A 14,546-nucleotide genomic window follows, 5' to 3' on the forward strand; every position below is an offset into this window, starting at 1 on the left:
AAGAGGCGTAGGAGGGGGAGATCAATTTCATTCCTTGCTGTTCCATCATTAAAACCCAAGCATCACCGAGACATGGTGTGAACCAAATATATAGAGTACAATTTAAGGATAATTGTTTTGGATAATGTAGAAGTAATTTTCAGTTAAAAATAACGCAAGAGCACTTTCGCCGGTATAATGTATTTATGTTAGAGAACTATCAAAATAGATACATATTAACGGATCTACCACAATAAAATGTCAATTTCTTCAGCTTTCTCTAGCAAATTCGAAAAACTAAATGCAATTTGCTTTTAAATTAGATACACATGTAAATGTTAAAAAATTGAAGTGTGTTTGATATATCGTTCAATCCTAGGCAAAAATGTTTTACTTCGATCATTGGATTCTAACCCCTGAAAACAAATTGGTAGACTAATACATCGAATTTTTCAAGAACTTGTAAATGGCAAAGCTATGCGATTTCTCTGAAATTTGTCAATATCAGCGTAGAATCTCATAAATATTTTTTTATGGTTCTTGTGCCTACAACATAAATGATGTAAAAAGTCGTTGGCCATGAAGGCAAAATGCAGGATCTTGCTTTTGATAAATCATTCATTCCAATCAACAGAGCCCATCGATTTCTGCTCATGTTTTCCACTCAATCATCGCCGACTTTAAGCACTTGAGACTTCTAAGCGCTATTTTATCTACTTTTCGACAAGATTTGAAATTAGTTGGAAAGTTTATTTCGCGTTTGATAGCACCCTGCTATAGTGTTTATTCCCATTGCCAGACGTATTAATCTATTCTCTATATTCTGCGGACATTCTTACTAATTGATTGAATTTGGAATGATGTGTGACCTTTTCTTTTTAGCACTGTAAAAGTCGTTCGATTACAGACGTTTAAGATAATAGTTTGGCTTTATCTGAAAAACAAGGCTTATAAATTGGATGTAAATAAATTGGTTTCTTAAATTGTTAATACAAAATCTACTTTTATCAATTTTACCGTCACATTCTGGGAACTAATGCTGCACCTGCCTTTAATGTGTTACTATTCTAAATTCATCGTTTAAAAAGCATATCTTGAGGCTGGTTATGCGAGTTCCATATATTTTGTTTTTAAAGAGAGAAAAGGCTTCTCAAGACAGGACGATGTATCGGCTGCATGAAGACAAACAATTAGTCATTGCTTGTTACATGTAAAGAAATTATTGTTCTCCAATGTTTGAACATTTAAATTTGTAGATTTTTGAGTAAAACTGTATTTCCTACTGTGCTCGAACCTTTCTTAGAATCAAGAGAAGTTCATGTTTTAATGTCCTTGAACATTTCATACAATTTTGAATTTCTTGTACTAATCTGATTGAACCTTTCCTAGAATTATGAAAAGAAGTTCTTGTTTTAATCTGATTGAACCTTTCTTAGAATTATGCTTCGAAATTCATATTCTAATCTGCTCGAATCTTTCTTAGAATCATGAAAAAAAAGTTCAGGTTCGTATATGCTTGAACTTTCCTAGAATAACGAAAAGAAAGTCATGTTCTAATCTGCTTGAACCTTTTATTGAAGCACAAGAAAATCATGTTTTAATGAGGTTGAATCTTTCTTACAATCATGAATAGAAATTTGTTTTCCAGTCTGCTTGAACCTTTCCTAGAATCATGAGAAACTGTTTGAAACAGCCTAAACCTTTTTTAGAATCATGAGAAGTTCATATTCGAATGTGCTTGAACATAAGGTCCCCTAGAAGCACAAGCAAGAAGAAGTTCATGTTCGATTGTTTCTTGAGAATTCAATTTCCCAAAAGAACGCGAGGAACTAATGCGCTTGAAGCTTTCCTAGAATCACGAGAAGTTCACGTTCAAGTGTGCTCAAACCTATCGTACAATCATAAAATTCATATTTTATTCTGCTCGAACCTTTCCTAGAATATTGAGAAGAAATTCTTGTTCTAATCTTTTATACCCTAGTTTCTTAGAATTTTGCTAAGAATTTCATATTTTAATGTGCTTGAACCTTTCAAAGAATCATGGGGGGAAATTCAATGTTACAATCTGCTTGAACCTTTCATGAAGCTCAAGTAAAAGTTTATGCCATGATGAGATTGAATCTTTCTTACTATCGTGAATAGAAATTCATGTTCTAATCTGTTTGAACCTTCCTAGAATCATGAGAAAAAGTCCATGTTAAAGATGTGCTTGAACCATTCATGGAAGCACGAGAAGTTCATGATATATATGTAACGAACTTGAATATTTCTTACAATCATGAGTAGAAATTCATGTTCTAACCTGCTTGAACTTTTCTCAGAATCATAGAAAGGAGTCCATATTCGAATGTTCTTGAACATAAAGTCTCCTAAATGCACACGAAGAAGTTCATGTTCGATTGCTTCTGGAGCATTTCCCAACAGTACGCGAAGAAGGTCATGTTTTAATGCGGTTGAACCTACCCTAGAAGCACGAGAAGATGTTCATGTTCTATTGTGCTCGACCCATTCATGCAATCAATAGAAAAAAATCATGCTCTAATGTGCTTGAACCTTTCTTAGAATCATGATAAGGACCAATTCATACAATAGTCAATGGTCCAATGGTATTTCCTGATTTTTTTTTCACAGCACACACATTGGTACTACATTGTAAATGACCTTTTTGACTTTTAACACGCGTAGTTATACATTCGGATAGAAAAAATGTTTCTTACCTGATAGTCCATGATGATATTGGTGACCATGCAATTTCACAATGTACCTCCGAAAAACTTCAGGCATGGACAAATGAATGTTTAAAAAAAAATGAGGTCGACAATCAATTTTTTTTCCAAAAGAAATTTTATTTTGCTTATTATCTTATTGAAAATGAAACCTTTCCAAATCTATGAGATGTCCGTATAAAGCGGGTTTTTTCGACTGGCATGTAGTGCTGGATGAAAAAACAAGCTTAAAAAGACAAACAAGTTACAATATCAACAAAGTATACATGTGTACATTATTGATATTGTAACTTGTTTGTCTTTTTAAGCTTGTTTTGTAAGTATACATGTAGATAAACATAAGCAAGAAATGAAATGGAAGTTGGCCTGGATTTAAAAAAAAATAAAGATGGGGTATCCATGTCCTTAGTGTCTGTCACAGAGATATAGTACAGGGATTTTTTTACACTGCCAGATTGTTAATTGTGATGAATATAATATAACTGCTTCGTTTTAAGTTTATAAATAATTGAATGAATCAATAGGCGGACATCTTCATTTAATCTCCTTAATTTTAAATGTTGTTCCTCTTAATAATGCAATTTTTAAAAACAAGCGAAAAGCTGTCAATGTGACAGCAACCCGGGTTTTCTTTCATGTAAACAGTATCCATAATCCATTTCTCAACCCTGAATTAATAAACTTTTGCAAAGTACCTATCCATAGAAATGGAGTACCTATATGCAGTAATCTGCAAAAAATAACTAAGTTCAACAGCTTGTATTTTTTCATTAATCAAAAAACACAATCCAAGAAATAATATGCACACCTCTGATATATGTACAATTAATCTGCAAAACAACAACTTCCTCTCTTGAAACCTGTAGGAGGAGTTACCCGTACAATAGGGGTACCCTATATGCAATGTACAGCAAAAAAAAATGACAACGTTCAACAGCTGGTATTTTTTTCATAAATTATCAAAAATCAAATCCACGTATTATGCACATCATTAATATATACATGTACAATTGATCTGCAAAACAGCAACTTCCTATCTTAAGAACAGTTGGATGAGTTATCCGTACAATAGGGGTAACCTGGCAGCCGCCCGCCTGTCCGCCCGCCATATTCACCATTTCAATAACCAGAAAACCAGGTTAACAAGAGACAAGTTTAAATATATACATGTACTATTATTGCCTTTCATTTAAAATGAGACACACCTCCATATACATATATGTATAGATCAATTACTACAATTTACTTGAATTTTATCTTGCTTTGTTTTCATGTTAGCCTCGCTTCGGATTCGCTTTCACGTTTTTAATTGAGCTACAATGCCAAACTCGCTTCTTTAGTAGGATTTGTATAGCAGTTTAAAACGTGTTTTTATCAATTTTATCTGAAGTAAGGTTCCACCGAGACACAATGTAACAAAGTCCCTGTCTGATGAAGGGTAATGCACTTGCTAACATTCTGTATCAGGGATTTTACAAACATTTATGGCGATCAGGATATTCTATTTTGGTTTGATCTTCTCTTTTTCTTCTAAGATTGGCGAACTGTTCAATAGTGCACTGACTGGCACCTTTGATAAATTTTATGACTTAAAAACAGTAATTGACCGATGATTATGAAGAAAAATTGCCTAAGAAAGCAGATCTTCAGATTTCACCCTCATGTCTGATTCTGCTAAACCATACAATGGATATTGTGTTACAATGTAGCGTATTCACGTTAGTGATATTTAAATACAAGGTATGAAAGTACATGTATCGAATCAGTTGTGTGGAATTAAAAAACTAAAGTTTAGAACCAAGTCATGTTTTAATACATGCATCATGTAAGAAAATCAGGGACACAATGGTTTAAAATGTGTTAAAACACAACTTCAAATCAAGAAATATAAACAAAACCATTAATCACATTATACTAATATTAAAGCCAATAACGGTAAAATATTCCGGAATGCTCCTAATGACGTCGTGCGACCATTGACGTACCATAAAATGGTTTACTTTTGCAAATTCAAAAGTTTTTTGAGGGATATATAGCATGAATGTAAAGGATTTTGTAAAGAATTGGAAGAACCCAAAAAAAGAGCCCGACGAAAAATTACTGTAGGGTTTTTTATCGTTCATGCATCCAAGAGGATATTCAATGTGTTGTATAATTTCACTCATAGAAAGGATGTTTTGATTTTTTTACAAGTTCGGAGCACGAGTGAAAATATCAAAACATCCTGTCTCATCCGTATCCAACTAAAGATCACTGAACTTTTGTTTATTAGAATTTTCCCGGGTTTTTGTTTTCCTATTATAAGTCGACTCTTGTTTAAGCCATTCAAAACAATATAGGTCCATGACAAAGATACACAAAATGATCAAAACAGCAGACTTGAACAATTAAACAACTTTAATATCACATCATTAGAATAATTTCATTGTTGAAATATTAAAGATCGCGCATGAATATCCAGAGACGAATTACATGTAGCATCAAAACAAATCGAAGCGGGGTTTTGGTTTCAAAAAGATTTAAATGGATTATACATGTTTTAGCTGCTTTATTTAGTGAAATTAAGGAATGTTTATTCGTTGTCACTGTCTAGAGGTAGGAGTCGTCCAAATTCATGGGTTGGTGGGGCCTTTTTGTGCTGTCGAGTTGTTTTAAAACGCACATGTCACCATTGTCGTGACATATTTTCTTACTGTGAAAGATTTCCATTGTCATAACTATACTTTCGCAGTGTGTTTATAAGAAATGTTATACGTCTAGTACTCATGAACTTTGCACTGACTAATCAACCGGTGAACGTACAAATCTCGTGAGAGCATAAAGTATGTAAATTGTTTCATAATCAAATCTGATCACAACAAATGTTCCCATTATCACCGGGAGTGTATGCATAAAGGAGTTAGGATTGTCTTTGAAGTTCATCCTGTCTTCTATTTGCTATCATTAAGTTTTTCATAAAACATTTTTTTAACCATGCAAAACAGTTTTGTTCAAAACTGGGTTTTTTTAATTTAGATATACACGACTGACATCTTGCAAGGCAATCGATTTTATATTGCATCCGCAGCTTGGTTTATGATGATATATATCCCGATGCTCAGAGATCTTGGGCGCCTTTTAGTACTCATTCTTGTGTTGTTGTCATAAACATTTTGGCGTACCTCTGAACATGTGGATGTTTGCTTACAGCCAGAAAAAGATGTCCTTAATAAATCACAAGTAATGAAAGCTTCAAAAACAGGTAAAACAATAAAAATCAGATACTGATTTCTGTTCACGGAGCATAGAGATTCAAGTTAAAATTTTTACAAATAAATTAGTATGTGTTTCACTTCGTGGGCTAGCTGTGCAAATTGTCAAAAAACCTCAAGCATAAGGATACGGACGACAGCCATGAACGATAATCAAAACATTTATTCAGACGAAACGAATACATAAATTCAGGAATGATGACATTTCTTTAACAAAACGAATAAAACATCATATGTTACAGAATGTTGTAGTTTTTATTTTACTGCCACTCAATTTTTTTCTCGAAAAGAATATGTACATATAATTTAACCAATTTCACACTACTTGCAGCTCTGCAGTTAATTATACACCAAACAGAGGAGGGACAAATACTATCGAGATAGTTAAACAAACTAACATTCACATAGTTATACATAACTAATCTGATTCATTATTAATTTTGGTCGATCTGTGAGGAAGAAAGACTCTTGCACCAAAGCTTGAGTTTGTAATGCCAACTTCGAGACCGAAGTTCGAGAAGTCTAAAGTTTCTTTTCTAACCTTTCTTACATGGCAATTCTTATGAACAGACACCAGAAAGTTCCATCAACGGATCCTTTTAATGGCTATCAACTAAGTGCTTCAATACAAACGACCATATATTTTCTCCAATAATGTTGTTAGTTAAGCAGATCTTTGTGAGTTTACTTATTACCCGATTGATTGTATTAGGGACGACTAAACGCCAAGCCAGTCTTGTTCGAACTTCAGTAACCTTTTCAAACGCCAAAGATGCATATTCCGCTAGACCAGACGTCTTTAACTAACAATCACTCAACTCTTCATGTTGGTAGATACACATCGACTGGGCCGCTAATTTACATCACTACAATTCATAAATGTCAACCTAAATTTGTAGGGAGGACTCGTATCTCGATTATTTACAGAGTTGCTAGATTTTTCGGATGATAAATATTTAGATGCGTCCTTTTCTGGAAAAAATCATAATTTTCAAAGCAGTCAATTAGTGATAATTGACAAATAGGATATTTTTAAATTCGGAAATTAAAAAATGGTCCGTTTGTAAGTTTCATGTCATGAGGTAATTTGTGGCCCTTTTCACCTATTTGTAAGAACCTCGTCCGAATCAATCGAAATCAGTTTCACTAATTTCGTACTCACTTAAACGACGGAGCATCTGTGATTTGTCAAAATAGATTATTAATGTGTTCCGAAGGGGTAAACCACTAATGAAAGCACATTATAGACCAAAAAAAACTCTAATGTAAAATGCATGCACCATTTTCTTCTTGTGGTCAAATCAGATGTACATGTATCACAAACATTGTTGGTCTTATTATTTCATTGCTGGAAAAATTAATTCAAGTAAAATCGAGATATCTGCCCTCATCCCCTTTTTTTTGACACCGGCGTCTCAGCCACTAAAATATCCCCACCCCCATTCCACCCCTGTTGCAACCACTATTGAAATACAACCACTATTGAAATAAGTTATTTCAATAGTGATTGGGAATGTATTTCATTTGAAGAATCACATTGCAAATACTATTGAAATACAACCACTATTGAAATAAATTATTTAAATAGTGTTCTGGGATGTATTCCATTTTGAAAATCAATTTACAGACACTGCTGAAGTACAACTACTATTAAAATTATTTTTTCAATCGTACCTTAGAACGAAATTCTTTATAAATATTACTTTGAAATTTTATATTTTTTTCTGTACATTTCTCTTTTTACAGACATCATGTCCTATGAATAGTGTATATAATTTGCACAATAGTGAACATCTTGTAAATTGCCAGAACTTCTATTCAAACCCCCTGTATATTGAATAATTATTTATTGATAAATATTATTATAGATATCACTAATGAAATATATTATTGCAATAGTGGTTAAGGATGCGTTTTATTTCAACCGCTATTGAAATGAATTATTTCAATAGTGGTTAGGGATACCTTTTATTTCAACCACTGTTGAAATAAAGTATATCAATAGTGATTGATCATGCATTTCAGTTTTATGTCTATTTTTATGTCTGTTTGTTACACTTTCCTTTCTGCTAGGGAAGTTTCTTAAGATAAGAAGTATGTCTTATGAGATAATGAATTCCTTTTTGATTATGATGTTCTTTGATTTACCTCTATATGGTCATGTTTCCCATACCACCTGTCATCTGGAACCGAAAGTGCTATGCACAGTTGGAATAATAGGCATTAAAATGACATGCATCCCTACCACTGTTGAAATATTTTATTTCAATAATGGTTGTAGTGAACTGCATCCTTAACCATAATTGAAATAAATTATTTCAATAGTGGTTGTAACGAAATGCATACCTAACCACTATTGAAATAATTTATTTCAATAGTGGTTATAATGAAACGCATACCCAACCACTATTGAAATAATTTATTTCATTCAATATTGGTCATAATGAAGTACATCCCCAACCACTATTGAAATTATTTATCTCAACAGTGATATTCATTATAACATATATCTATAATGATATATACAATGTAAGCTATAATTATTTTTTAATATGCAGGGGTTTTGAATAGAAGTTCTGGCAATTTACAACGTTGTCTTCTAGTACAAATAATTTACAATTTTTATAAAGCATGATATATCTATAGAAAGAGAAAGGTAGAGAAAAAATATGAAAACAATTTCTTGTGTTAATTTGCGAGGATTGGTTATTTCTGCACAAGAGTGAAAATCCTAAAATAAGTACATTTATTTCATTGTCTTGATTATTATTACCGCAAAAATATGCAAGTCTTTAGTACCTTAATTGTGTATTTGAAATTGTTTGTTAGATAAAAACGAATGTATATGTATGTTTATTTGCGAATATTGGTTATTTATTTCTACTCAGCAGTGAAAATTGTAACATAATTGTGTATTTGAAATTATTCGTTAGATTTCTTGCATTTCAAAATAGTTTGCAAATATAATATACAACTTCTTTCTTTCCAAATGTGTTACAATAGTGATTACATAGTTATATTTATAAAGTAATTCATTCCCACCTATGATTGAAAATATGAATTTAATAGAAGTTGAACTTTAATGGTGTCTGTAAAGTAGTTCTTATTATGAAATACATTCCCAAATTCTATTAAAATGATTACTTCAAAAGTAGTTGTATTTCAATAGTGGTTGCAAAGTGATTCTTCTAATGAAAAACGTTCACACAACCACTATTGAAATAATTTATTTCAATAGTGGTTTTATTTCAATAATGGATGCAAGGTGATTTTTCTAATGAAATACATTCCCAACCACTATTGAAATAATTTATTTCAATAGTGGTTTTATTTCAATAGTGGTTGCAACACCCCCCCCCCCCCGAAAAGAAAAGACACATATGACATAATATTTTAGTTGGCTCCATACTTTTTTCTGATAAAGACCACTCTTTTATGTCCGTAAAGAAAGCAACTTTCTAAACAAAAGAATACTAGTATTCGTTTTAAGTCTTGTCTTGAGCAATTACATTGTACATATAAAGAACTAATGCGGCCGGATTTTCCTGTTGATTTTAAAAATTAATGGATATTAGCGTCCAATCGTATGAAGAGCTTTCGATCACGTAATCACAATTAGCATGCGTATTAATGCGTAGTTTCAAAGTGTTTGCGTCAATTTCATTATTTACACCTTACTCATTGACAAATAAACGCAGCAAGAAATAAATGCAAGTGCCCAACCTTCAAATCCAAATCTCATTTTTGTTTTGATTCAGGCAAATTGATATGCCGGGGAATTAATGAAATTGTGAAAAAAACATAAGTGAGTGAACATTAAGGCTTCTTTATACATCTTATTCTAGAAACCAATTTTAAAGAAAAGATTTAAAGAAAATTAAAATGTGAAACAAATTGTCCCACGGAAAGCTAGAAAAATATAAAGGATGGTCGGTCCGGTGGGGTTTTCATTTAATTGACTAGGCTAATGAGAGTGGTGTCAAAAAATTCATTTGACAAATCGATGGCAGTTCTTGTAGTGTTTTGATGAAAAATCGCATTGATATGCAGTTTCAACAGAGGGAAAAACCTTATTTGTTGATGTCAGATTTCAATTGAATTAATTATCATTTCGAGACTGGGAAATGTTTCCTGACTACATTATGTCATGTAAAATGGACCTTGCCGGTTTGAGTAGTTTTCGCGAAGGAATACATTAGTACGAGTATTATTCCGGGGAAAGATTGTCAATCAATTCCACTCCACAATCCCTTGACTGGGACAAGAAATTCCAATGAAATATTAATCTTGGTATGCAATATCGTCGTAACGTAGCTACGCATAACAAAAAGTGGTATGATATTTTTGAAAGGAACATAATCTAGAGATTGGTCAAGATAAATGCATATAATGACAAATGTCATAGGAAATTACAGAGAAAATGGACGTGCAAAGGATTCCAAGGATTTGTATAAGTCGTCTCAATGGCTCCGGAACAGACCCAAGCAAGACGTCTGTCCGCCGATCGCGTAACAAAATAAACATATTTATAACTCTTTGATTTTATTTTTAAAAATGTCCTTCTATCACAAATATTCTTCGATATAAGAATGTTTGAAAAAAAAATCTTTAAAAGTTTGTAGTTTATTAAAGGAAAGGCAGATTTTGATTCAGGACGGATTTGAGCCATTTCAGATACTAGTATTTTTTCAGACTGTTGGTTGTGGCAAAGAGGGAATCCAGAAAACTACCCCCCCCCCCCCCCCCCCCCCAAAAAAAAGAGAAATTATTTAAAAATCGGAGACACTCCTGCCTACTACATCTTGATATCGAATCCTTTGGGATGAACTCCAACGTTTAATCACATTCTTTACCAATCAACAGTTCATTTAGACCAAAATGAAAACAAACGATTTCTATGGGGTCAGGATTGGTGTTATGGTGTTCCAATAAAGTAATGACGCGTTGTCTTCGATGTAAACGTCAATTCGTATTTATAGGTTTTCCTCAACTAAATCAGTAAATTGAAATCTGTAACGTATTATGTTCGCTCGTTCCAAAATCTCTCAGCAAGGCTCGCAATTTAACTTCCAGATTTGTTTTAATTCATCTTAATCATGATCAACCAAGATTCACCATTGGACTTTTGCAAATACTAGTATTTTTCGTCAAAAAATAATTGAATGTTCATGCATCTGAAGCAGCTGTAGCTTTATACTGATATGATAGCAGTGATCAATTCAAGATAGAAATCATATTGTATGTGAATGAACATGGTGAAAAAACATCTTTAACATACTGCATGACCCTGTCATTGACAGAATATAAGCACTAATTGATAAAAATGATCCCTGGTACACAACTCATCCTGCTAGTGATCAGCTGTTTCATGTCAACACGAGTGGCCAACTCCATTGGGGATAGAATCTTACATGCCTGGTATTTCTGAATTTACACGTACGACATCAGAACAAGTACAATATATTTAGTATAGTGTCAACATCCCTCATGTTAGAAATAATAGTTCAATCCGATATTATTTACATTACCGGTCCTTCCTACCAACCAGCTACTTCAATTAACATTAAAGGAATCTTTAGGTTGATACGTATATACCAAAGGATGATGCAATTACATGTACGTACTTAAAGAGCTATGTTGGGCAATGAGTCTTCGGCCATTGCACTTTGTACGTTGTATGGGTTACAGATGGCACCAGATCCCACATATTGTAAGACTCCAATCCGCTTAGTGGATTGGCAAGTTATTACTTACCGTGTAAGGCGAAATAACGTGTGCAGGCACTAAAAACAATTGCCGGTAAATTGTACCTAAACATGTACAGGTCTATTTTCAATATTTATTGCATAGGTCCCTATTCTTCGCTGGCCTCTGGGTTTCGGTCTTCGCGGGGCGGACTGAAAATCTTTTGCTGGCAAAGATGTCGCTTCTTAGAAGCTTGAATTTTCACACCTCTATGGCAGTTTGAATCTTAAAACAACTTGGCTTTCCAAAAATAAAATAGGTCATATTCTGTTCATCTAAATGTTGATATTTCTCAGCCTGAAGATGTTGACAATTAAGTTATATAAATTACATACATACGGGATTAATAATCGACAGTATCAACATGTTGGATTTTGTTTTTTGTTTTAAAAACAGTATAGATAATTGATCGTAAAAAGCCAGGCAGATGTCGCGAGATCGTGCTCCAGCTTTCATTTTTATTATGTATGGCAACAATTTTCCTTTGACAAATGTTTCATTAGCTCTCCTTCAAGTATTTCATGTGATATTTTAAACAAAAACATTTTCAATCAATAATTTGATATTCGGTTCTGTTCTCTTCATTAAGATGACGTGATTTGTTGCTAATCAACATTCAAATCGAGAAAAATACATCTACCAACGATTTTACATTGTGATTTCACTAGTGCCGGAGAACGTGCAACTTTTTTCTATCAAGACAGGCTTGAAATTTTATTTAACATGACCATCATTGTTATCTTTATTCTGCCAGTGCATGCCGTGAGAGAAGCGTTTGATTTCGAGAGACATGCAACTTTTACTTATTTCAGCCAAGTGATTGGCAAAGGTTTCCACTTTTAATAAAACATCTGATATGGAGGTCCATATGAATACTGCTTAGGATGCCGAGTTCAATGAATGATTCTTTTTATGGTTAAATAACAACATTGACAAAAAGATTTGAACATTACACAGTTTGACTAAAGTATTCTTATTCTGTTTGGTGTCCTGATCGATGGAATCTGTTCGGTATAAATGGGAATAGATCTCGTAGGGTCATCTTATAGCTCAGCTCCCTACTACAGCGAGTCAGGTAAGGGCTTGTTTAACTGAAATTCATGATTGTTTAAAACTTTTATTGCTATATGTAAGTATGTGTAATTAAGAAAAAATTAGGTGTGTGATTTTATTATTCCCATTTCTACTTTTAGTTACATGTAATTGAACTACTCCAATAGCCCTAAATGTTCTACTTCTTTTTTTTATTTTGCCAACTTATGAATCTTTGTTGAAATACCGTATTTAATAAAGATTTGTTAGATTTATGATACATAATTTCTCAATAGGGTTGATTTTAAATTTAAATGCGGAAGGGTTTGTTCAAATATAATTATTTTAAGTGAGATTAAAATGAATTTTAAAAAAGTCCGCAGAGAGTAATAGTACCAACTGCATATAGTTGAAATATAGTAAAACATTCAATTATAGTCATGTGATTATTAGTTCATTAACTGTTTAACGTATAAATAATGAATATCGTTAACTCCGAATAAAAAAATCATAATAAAAATAAACTATGCATGTACTATACAACAACGCATCTGGAATTTCGTTGAAAAAAGCCCCAAGAATTAAAAATTGGACGAGTACTATAAACCATGTACTATTAGTAATATAATATACATGTATCTACATTGTAACTAAGGTACATTTCTACTTTCATTGTGAATATTGTTGTTTCACCCCATTCATGAAAATGCTTGCAGTATAATATGGATTTTAAAAAGTGCGCTTTGGGAAATTGAAACGAGAACATGATGCCTCGATTTAAACGCGAGTCAATTGTAAGGGATTTATTTAATTCTGGGATAACGATCATAAACGATTTTGGACTGGAATCCAACTTTTACATATAATGTATTTATAGGATTCATAAAATATTTTATTTAATTTTATTTTATCATAGCTTGAGACCTGTAGATCATGAAACTTAAGGGAAACAATCCCAATTGCTTTATTATTTTATATGAAGAGTTAAAAATATACTTATAAAAAAAAACCCGAGCTGTAATCAGCTTGAATTTCTTAATTAAATCTTAAACTGCCTCAAAAACATTACATTAAATCTACCAAAGAATAGAGAAATAAGACAGTTATTTATAGGATCTTACGAATGACCAATATTCAGTTATTAATGGGTTCATGGCAAATGAGATTAACAATGAATTTGAATTAATGCCAAGCTTTTTACGTGAACAATAAGACCATTGGTTATTTACCGTGTCCAGAGCACATGGTTATTGTAAAAGAATATGCCTATGGTAAAAATATTGCTTTACGGTATTATCAATATATGGGTAAGTGACGTTCAGTGTCTAAATTCACAGAACATTAACATCCTTAAATACAGGGAGCACTTAGATTCTTCTTTTCATGGCATTCGCGATAATGTCCATTTCCATTACAATGGAACGAATGCAAATGAAATCAACGTACTGACGACGTTTTAGAGTCGACTCTTGGAATTCTATCACAGTACATAAATTCTCAATTAACTTAATTTCGTCTCACGCATATTAATTTGAAAGAGTATTTTAAAATCTGATTTTTTGGTTGTTTTTAAGCGTTCTGAAATTGTATGAAATATATTCAAATTCACATGTTCAGATTACCAATTGTTTTTATTTTATAGCAAAATTGTCAAAAGTTTTATCTTCTACAAACCGATTAGTATCTTATTTTTTTTCTGCTGAATCGGATTACTTTGCTTTATTAAGGGTCCACTAAACACTGTAAATTTTTACTTTAATAACAGTAAACAACATGGCGATTTCAACCTATTTTAAAATTGTTTACATCGCCA

The 14,546-nt window shown here is 32.5% G+C and overlaps 1 protein-coding gene across 3 annotated transcripts in view; it reads left to right on the forward strand.

Annotated features, from left to right (window-relative positions):
- Nucleotides 1-14,546, forward strand: part of LOC105342085 (G-protein coupled receptor dmsr-1) — a 45,527-nt gene that overhangs the window by 15,772 nt on the left and 15,209 nt on the right. The window contains exon 1 of one of the 3 annotated variants that reach the window (XM_034472839.2): nucleotides 12,296-12,776. The exons of the other annotated variants lie outside the window; for them this stretch is intronic. The gene's annotated coding sequence lies outside the window, so the exon portion shown is untranslated. Of the gene's footprint in view, nucleotides 1-12,295; nucleotides 12,777-14,546 lie in introns of those variants that run through there. 3 annotated transcript variants of the gene reach the window in all.

The sequence above is a fragment of the Magallana gigas genome, chromosome 8, assembly GCF_963853765.1.
Source record: "Magallana gigas chromosome 8, xbMagGiga1.1, whole genome shotgun sequence".
Lineage (NCBI taxonomy): Eukaryota > Metazoa > Mollusca > Bivalvia > Ostreida > Ostreidae > Magallana > Magallana gigas.